We start from the raw sequence: 8,713 nt of genomic DNA on the forward strand, positions 1-8,713 counted from the left end.
CATACCGAGTTTAGAAAGCTGTCTTTGAATGTCACGTTCTGTGACTCTAAGCTGATGATAGCCTGATCTGAGGTCTATCTTAGAAAAGTAACTGGCACCCTAAAGTTGGTCAAACAAGTCATCAATTCTAGGAAGTAGGTATTTATTCTTAACTGTGACCTTGTTCAACTGACGGTAGTCAATACACATTTTAAGAGAACCGTCTTTCTTACGCAGGAATAGAATAGGTGTGCCCCATGGGGAAACATTAGGTCTGATGAATCCCTTATCTAAGAGATCCTTTAACTGTTCTTTTAATTCCTTGAGTTCAGCTGGAGCCATTCTGTATGGAAGAACAGATATGGGCTGAGTATCTGGAAGAAGTTCTATTTCGAAGTCAATTTCCCTTTCAAGAGGAACTCCGAGAAGATCTTTAGGAAACACATCTGAGAATTCATTTACTAAAGGAATAAATTCAAGAGTTGGAGTTTCTAAGCTAGAGTCTTTGACTCGCACAAGGTGGTAGACACACCCCTTAGATATCATCTTTCTGGCTCTAAGGTATGAAATCAACTAACCCCTAAGAGCTGTAGTACTACCCCTCAATTCAAAGACTGGTTCATTTGGAAATTGGAAATGAACTATTCTATTTCTATGATCAACTGAGGCATAACATGAGTGAAGCCAATCCATGCCGAGAATGACGTTAAAATTTGTCATCTCTAACTCTACGAGATCAACTGAGGCAACTTTCTAAGATATTGTGACCAAACAGTTCCTGTATACCTATCTGGCTACAATATTAATGCCTATTGGGGTAAACACTAAAAAGGGATCTAATAGAGTTTTGGGACTGATTCCAAAATTGATAGCTATATATGGAGATACAAAGGAAAGAGAATCTCCAGGGTCTAGTAAAGCATAAACATGTAAATGAAAGAAATACAACGTACCAATAACTACGTCAAGAGAATTTTACTGATCTTGGTAGGACTGAAGATCATATAATCTATTCAGACGCTTACCACTAGTAGCACTGGAAGGGTAACCCTACTGAGTTGGGTGATCGGATAGAACTGATGACTAATAGGACTGGCCCTGTTGGTACACATCCCTACCTTTCTGAGCAGCTACCCGACACTCTCAAATTTGATGGACTGGCTTGCCAAACCTAAAGCATGCATCACTACCCACTCTACACTCACCCTGATGGTGTCTGCCATATTTCTGACATAAAAGATTGGTACGAGCACTTCTAGCACTAACCTGGGACTTAGATTGTGGTGCCCTATTCCTATTGCCGTTTCTAAATTTAGGTACTGGGGCACTGGCTGAAGAGGGCAATGGGGTTAAAGACCTTTGATAAAACTGAGAATGATTACCACCCTCTGACTTTGGCTAATTAAAGTTAAAACTACCTATCCTAGATCTTTTATTTCCTCTCTCCCTCTTCTTAATCCTTTGCTCCTCTATCTATTGAGCATGGACCATCAGTCGAGATAAGTCCATCTTACTAATCAGCATTACGGTCCTACACTCCTTAACCACACTATCAGACACACCAGACATAAACTTACTCATTTTTAACCTACTATCAGCTACCATATGAGGAGCATATCTATCTAACTGAGTGAACTTGAGAGAATAATCCCTCACACTCATGCTGCCTTGTCTCAAATTAATAAATTCTAACACCTTTGCCTCTCTCAAATCTAATGGAAAGAATTTGTCCAAGAAAGTCGTGGCAAACTCTTCCCATTCTATAGGCCCTGCATCAATACCTCTATTAACTTTCCACTACTTGAACCAAGTATGGGTTACATCCTACAATTGATATGCATCCAACTCAGCACTCTGACTAGACGTCACCCCAATAGCATCCGTTATCTTTTGAACCATATCTAAGAATTCCTATGGATCCTTTTCAGACTTAGACCCCATGAAAGAATGAGGATTCATCTGGGTGAAATCCCAAATTCTAGTTGCAGTATTATTGGCCACTAGGTTGGCCCGAAAAGCAGCTGGCCATTTATTCTGCACTGCTACGGAGTTTGCTAGAGTAGTAAATGTAGCCCTAAATTCTACGTAAGAGACATGCTCATACAGAGGATCTGCTTGGATAGGCTAAGGGGCTAGCTGAGTTCTTGTTCTTCTTTCGTTCTTCTTAGGAGGCATGTTCTATAAATAGAAGGAGAAAACAAATTAGATTGAGAGTTTAACTTGATCTCATGCTCAATCGTACGACATGAATACTGAAAGAAGGGAAACTTTTTCTAAACGCCTTGTAGCCACTCATCCATAAGTGTGGCGCACTATACACCCATGCACAAGACACTACACGATGTGGCTTTCAAAATTCCTAGGACACTTTAAAACCTTAGCCTCTAATACCAACTTTGTAACAACCTGAGACTACCCCCTAGTCATTGCACAGTGCTTACAATCTCGACATACCACAAGCTAACCCATAATATGGTACCTTTTGTGAGCACTGAATCATATAATTATGAATGCAGAAGAATAACTAAAATGATATAAGGTTTTTAATAATGAAATAACTACTGAATTATGAATCTGATAAAAATATTAAAATTTTAATAGTCTGAATAGCTAACTGTAGTGTCTGAAAAGCCTCTAACTAGATACTGTGAGTTGATAGGATAGGCCCCAACTAACTCTACTAACTACTGAGATAAAGACATAAAGTAATATAATCTTTCCTTGGATGATGAGGACTCACCACTACTACCGTACTGCTGATAATCTTAGAATCTAGGTGCGATCCGAGAACTGGGAGTCAGCACCTATGATATGAGACATCATAGTGGAAAAAAAAAGGCATGTGATGAGTACTTTGAATGTAGTAGTATGATAAATGAGGTATACTGATATGAATGGTCTCATGAATAGGAATGATAATAATTAACTAGACATACATGTAAAGCATGGAGTACTAAATAAAGAGCATAGAATCTGTAGATACTAAAAATGCAAGAAAATTTAAAAATATTGTGGATGCATGACCAAGAATATAACATGAACAGAGTAAAATCTATAAACTGATATACTGAGATAACTAAAATCTGCATGCTTTGGTCAAACAACACTAAGACTGAATAACTGAGCTGAGACCATAATTGAGACTATATCAGAGACTATAGGAGGTATCATCTAACTGACGTTTCCCAATTTGAGATAATTGGGGTCCAACCTATAACCTCAGTTGGAAAGGTGTTAATACTTTCCACAGGTACTAACAATGGCTGTGTGGATCCATTAAACTGATATGATGTCGAAAGAACTAAGGGTGTCATGCCTAAACTGACGGGTGACCCCTGCGAAATAGTCAAGCCTAATCTGATGGGTGACTACTCATATTTTACGCTGGCTATGTGTAGTTATGGAGTATAGGGACTGCTAGTAACAACTCTGCCTATCTAATGGGTAACATACCATCCCTGCACTTGCTCGGTGCTAAATCCTACTCCCAACTAAAAGACACTAAGATACTAGACGTTTCTGAGTTTAATGACTGATATCTGACTATTTTAATAATGCTCATAATATAATTTGAAGACTATTTTGTAATGTACTGAGACTAGACTAAATAAAAAACTATGGTATTTGTATATTCAATACCCGCAGGACTCAAAACGACAATACTAAAAAGACATTAAATCTTGAAGACCAAAACATGAAAGCTTTTATTAAATAAATCACTCTTGTAGGTATTTTATCGAACACTTGTACTTCATAATTTAGTCAATTCATGGGAATAGTATAAAACTTGAAATAATAGCATGACTTCAACATTTATAACACTAAATCATGATCTAATTCAAATAATGACAATATTAAAACATGAAGGATTTCATAACAACAATAATTCCATTAAAGTATGGTATAAAATCAATATTCATGGAAGTTCATTGAAATTCATAGTTTTAAATTACAATTTAATATCATAAATCTTGAAAAGATGATAGATTTGTAATTAAAATGGATACTTGGACTCCATGGATAAAAGGAATCCATGAATGAACATCTAACATACCTGGGATGATGAATTTAGAAGGATTGATGAAGAGTTCTTGAAATTTAACCTTGATTCTTGAGAGCTAGGGTTTATTGTTCTTGAAAGAGGGGATTTTTAATTTGAGAGAAAGTGAATAATGAAGAGTATTTAGGTCAAATAGGGGTTAAATTTCATGTTTAGGGTGTGTTTAGGGTTTAGGAAAAAGACCCAAATACCCTTAAACAAATTTAAAAACACAAGCTGGAAATTGAAATCCCAATTTTTGGCCATGGCGCAACGTGCCACAATCGTTCCAAGTCACTGAAAAAGGGACAACTAGGACTTGGATAAACACCGCGATGTGCAACCATCACAGTAAGCCCGATGATGCCATTTTGGCCATCTCCGCGATGTGCCATGATCGCGGAGGCCCACTTGAATTTAACAAATGTCAAATTGACCTATGACGAGATGTTCTAGGATCGTGGACCTTTATTAGATTTTTTAAAATGGGAGATTGGCCTACTCCGTGATGCACTAGAGTTTAAAATGACGGTGTTTAACGACTGAAACTTTAAATCGTCATAACTTCTTACTCAGTTATTGGATTTGGGTAAATTTTATATCACTGGAAAGATAATTGAATTTACTACTTAATAGCATGCTCTATATTGAAAAATAATGAATGTGTCAAAAATTTTATATATGAACACTCATGTATTGGGACTTAGATTATGCTAAGGGAATATGGGGTGTTATAGGTAATAAGAGTGTCTTTCAAATATGGATGAAGAAACCCGCCAATAGAAAGATAAATATGTGTTTTTTTGTTCCATCTTTCTTCTTAGTGAAACCATTCTCTTGAAAGAGCAGAATTATTAACATAATTTTTCTTTTCTTTTTTTAATAGGATTTTACCTTTATCTTTTCCTCATATCATCCTTTCTTATCGTAAATAAGATTTGGTTTTTACCTCTTATTGACATCCGCCCCTAGGTCTGGAGGATTCCCAAGGTCCTTAGTCCAAGATGAGTGTAGCTAAGAGTATATATCCACTATGAAGGGGTGGATCTAAAATGGTTATGGTAAGAATCATCTCATCGTTATTCATATCTTTTCCACCCATATTCATATTAATTGATTTTTATTTCTAAGGATCAAATTTAGTGTCGTCATAGTCCATTAGCATAATTTTCTTTTGATATTCTTGAAGGTTTTAAATTTTTGCTTATTTGTCAAGTCAAAGAAGAGAATAATCTCTGTGAGGTCGATCCTTGGTCAAAAATAAAGGGAAAAGCAACTATGGCATCCTCATGTTTAGGAAAAAAATTGGGGAGTAGTGGGATCACCACCCTATTGAAAGGGGTGGGTGGGTGCAGGTGAAGACTTCCATTTCGACACTTGGAGTCGATGATTTGGAACCTTAGTCTCTTAAGGGGATCCCAATTGTACCTTTGGTAGATGCCATTCTAGTTGAGACATCATCCACAGATAGGAACATCAAAAGGGAAGTTAGGAATTCCTCTTGTAAATTTCCTACTGAAATGAGTTCCTATATGGTAGCCCCTATATGTTAGTTATTTAGGTACTGACAAGAACCATTTCTATGTACCATAGAGCGTGTGCCCTTAGGAGATGGGGAGGTTGTCATAGTAAAATGACCAAACCCTTTTCAAAGGTACCTTTCGGGCCTTATTAGTATAAGTTAGTCCAGATTCTCATAAATTTTGTTCCTCTTAACCTTTTTTGTATTCTTTAAAAACTAATACCCTCTTGTTTTTCAGGTATGGACATCATTTTATATGTGAAACCTTATCTGAGAGGAGGACGAGTTGAACATGAAACAACTTAAAAAAAGGGTTGCAATTTTAAAGAAGAAGGTTTATACTTTAGAGGATTGCTTTACCACTGACAAGAAGTTTCTCAACCTTTATAAAAAATAAAGGCTAAATGATAGGGCCAAAAGTGCAGATAAGAGGGATAATTATGTCTATCAAGAATTATTACATCTGTGAACCCTTCTAAAGAAAAAATCTAATGAAGCCGCGACTGCTCAGGCTGAAACAAATCTTTTTTTGGGTGAAGTTAGCTCCCTTGGGATGTTTAAGTATGATTTTGATGAGAAATATGAAAAATTAGAGCTCTTTGGTGGAGTTTGAGGAAGAGGGAGTCTAGGTATTCAACTTCATTTGATAAAAGTGCCTTTTGTGTATGATATTAGCTGATATTCCTGAGTCTACCAACACTCGCTTTGCATTGCAACCATCTATATTTAACAATATTGCAAGAGAGTTCTTATGGGTTCCCCTACTGATCTAGATCCTCTTATCCAAAATCTATTAAGGGACTGTTCTTTTGGCGTGGCCTTTTCTAGTAACAGTATGATACTTTCTCTTTTCTCATGTTTGAGATTTTTCTCCCTCTTGTCTTGTTATGGATGTCCTTCTCACTGATTGGTGCCTTCTTCCTTTTTTTGTCTCTAGATATTGTCTTCTCCATAGCTTTTCTAGACACCTATGTAAAGGGTAGTATGTTGCGAGTTCCTTTCATATTATTTTGAGCTTAAGTATGGTGAATTACACTTGTGTTTCATGTTTTATTTATGAGGAATGTCTAGAGTTATTTGGAGCTTAAGTAAGAATAAAAATAGAATCAAGAAACCAAAAAAATAAGGATAGATCAACATCGTAACACATTGCAAAACAAGTGCAAAAAGGCCAAAGGTATTGTTCCCTGCACCACTGTAGCAAAGCAAGAAGTGGAACAAATCTAGTAGGCTTGGATAACCTCTTACTCCACTCACCCAAGGAAAGCGGTGGCACAAGAAATTGTAACTTTCTGGAATTTTATTTGTTCCTTATGCCACCACACCGGTTTGGACAGTGGAGCGAGCCGGGATCTATATTAACTTGATTATGATTAGATTTAATGTTCTATAGGTTACTAGACTCTATAAATATCTCCCTCCCATATTTTAATAATCATATACATCCTATTTGGAGAAGCCAAAATGTAGGGCAATGCTCAAGAACAAGGTCATGTTTATTTTTTAATTTACTATTTTGATTTCTTCCTTGTAAACTCATAAAATCTCTTCTTCAAAAGAGACTCATATTATCGATTTCAATTGTCATTTATGGAGTTTCTTATTTCATTCTTTATTGTAAATATTTGTTGATTGATCCTTACGATTACTAACTAGGACTTATTTGTTGGACTTGGAAAAAAGAATGAGAAGTGGAAAAAAAGGATTTAGGGAGAGTCCATGAATCTTGTGGGGAAAGGGAATTAATTCATCATTGAGCATAGAAATATACCCCTATGACCTAGTTTAGTTGATACAAACAATATATTCATGCACTTTACTAATAACCAACCATAGAAATATAGATGTTAGGGATAGTCAATTAGGCTTATAGATGTTTGAAAAATGCTTAATATAGCTAAAATTAACCTACAACTAGTAACATAGGAAATCAAATTAGTTGTATGGTTGAACAACTCAACTAGACTGTTAATATACCATAATCCTGGATCTTTTTCCTCAACTAAATCAAAACACGCAATTCTCAGGCTTATTTATACTTTGTTAGTTATTACAATACTCTTAATTACTTGTCACCTACTGAATAGTTTAAATAAAATTTCAAATTAGAACTTTAGTTTGTTAAATCCTGATGGAAATAATATCTGGACTTACATATTTTATTACTTTTATAATCATGTACACTTATACGTATGAAAGGATTAAACTAATTTTGGTGCCGTTATTGGGGATTTGACTTAAAACTGATGTTATTTTAATTTTTATAATTGAATCATTTAGAATTCACTTTTATTTGTTATGTTTGTTTCATTTAGGATACAGTTAGTTTATGTTAAACACTCGGAGTCAATACAATCCCTTGATTCTATTGACCACAAGCTTGAAGGTAATACCAGAGAGCTGAGTATAATTTAAACAACCAAAATGCCTCAAGAGTTATGGTACATAGGGATGTAATCTAGCCTACTCCTACACCATATGTTTCAGTGTTACTCGCTAGGTAGAATTAGTAAAATACCTCCAGAGCTAGTGTGAAGATGAATAACACTAAATATTTTAAACTTAAAGTGGACACGGTGCGATTAGTGCAAAACATTTATCAATATGTGGGTAAACATATGAATGCCCACACAAGCACCTGCAAAGGTTTACTAAGTTGAATGACAACTTTCAGTATAAAAATATTTTAGATAAACACATGAAGTTGACAATATTTTCCTTTTCACTAATTGGGGAAGCCAAGCAATAGTTGTAGAATGAACCTATAAGACCTATCACATCCTAGGATGCTTGTATGAAAAGTTTCTTCATAGGTTCTTATCATCTAGAAGAATAAAATAACTCAGAAGTAGGATTTTTAGATTTGTTCAGAAAGATGTTGAATCCTTTTCCCAATCTCAGGAGAGATACAAGAGATACTTGATAAATTGTCCATACCATCACTAGCCCGAGGATATTATTGGGCATATATTGAAGTATTGAGTTCAAATTCTAAGTCTTTATTAGATGCTACAACTTATGGGTAAATTTTTTTCCAAGAGTTAAGATGCAATAGAGGCATTGCTCAATCTTATGCCTGTAGGTCATTAAGACTATACACAGTATAGTATTCAACTCTACGTAGAAAAATATAAGATAAGCTAGTATTGGATAAAGTGTCAACTATCCAAGCT

The 8,713-nt window shown here is 35.5% G+C and overlaps 1 non-coding gene across 1 annotated transcript; it reads right to left on the minus strand.

The window, feature by feature from the left end:
• Nucleotides 1-8,378: 8,378 nt before the first annotated feature.
• Nucleotides 8,379-8,485, minus strand: LOC124891873. Its single transcript, XR_007049923.1, has one exon. It is a non-coding gene; the product is annotated as a small nucleolar RNA R71 (small nucleolar RNA).
• Between the last annotated feature and the right edge of the window lie 228 nt (nt 8,486-8,713).

This window comes from Capsicum annuum, chromosome 1 (genome assembly GCF_002878395.1).
Source record: "Capsicum annuum cultivar UCD-10X-F1 chromosome 1, UCD10Xv1.1, whole genome shotgun sequence".
Lineage (NCBI taxonomy): Eukaryota > Viridiplantae > Streptophyta > Magnoliopsida > Solanales > Solanaceae > Capsicum > Capsicum annuum.